The sequence below is a fragment of the Sinocyclocheilus grahami genome, unplaced genomic scaffold, assembly GCF_001515645.1.
Source record: "Sinocyclocheilus grahami isolate Dianchi unplaced genomic scaffold, SAMN03320097.WGS_v1.1 scaffold3843.1, whole genome shotgun sequence".
Lineage (NCBI taxonomy): Eukaryota > Metazoa > Chordata > Actinopteri > Cypriniformes > Cyprinidae > Sinocyclocheilus > Sinocyclocheilus grahami.
In genome coordinates, this window is record NW_015508890.1 from 41,898 (window position 1) to 42,861 (window position 964).

Below are 964 nucleotides of genomic sequence, written 5' to 3' on the forward strand. Positions count from 1 at the left end.
TTTTTTTATGTGTTTATGTTCATGGTTATTTGATACTACATGTGCATGTGAGATGTCAACTTTTCCCACTAACCTATACACAAATTCACACACCGATGAATTTTTAAATGCAAGTACAGGGCTGACAAAAATGTTCTTGTTCATAGACCCGCGACATACATAGACACTCAGCGATTAGTTTTCACTCAGCATGGTCGAAATAAAGTTCAGTTTACCCTTGAAAACCTCGCCGTGCCATAAAGCCAACCGAGAGACAGCATGAAACAGCATGCAAAACAGCAAGCCTGCTTCTCGGCTCCTTCCTATTGTCTGTCTTGTGCTGTGCTGAGGAAAAAAGAGGAGGTGGAGGGTGTTGGAGTGGTGGAGGGGGTGTGTATGGACCGAAGGTTTGTTTCAGGAGAAATCTGGAACCAATATGCTTCAGAAAATTTCAAGAAAACTCTACAGCAGAGTCGTTGCCACCACCTTAGATCGCGGCTCCTCCCTCTGGCTCTATCCTCCAATCGCGACATGCATCGCCTTCCTGTTTCCTTTGAGTCAGCTCCACCCCTCAACCAATCCACCTCTTAACCAATCGCTGATCAAAGTAGGAAGGGCTTTGGAAGACTTAGGCACTGGCCTTTATAAAAGACCTGACAACCAGATAGTGATTTTGAGGTTTCAAGAACTGACCTAGAGCTACTTGACATTCTGAGGAGACGGAGATTTTTATGAACCCAGATGAATGGCCGCATAATCTGGCACCTTCTTGAGTTCAGAGAAAGCACCTACTCGCTTTTTGGACTGATTTGTTTTGCTTTCCTTTAAAAATTGTCCAAGGCAAAGAACTGGGCCGCAAGCGAAGAAGCAAAATAGGATAGAAGCACGGGATTGACAAGGACGACTGACCGTCATGCGAGAGGAACAGTCTTGTGGCGACTTTCCCGAGGGTGGGGTCCTACCCAGTGAAGAGGAGCAAGAACGT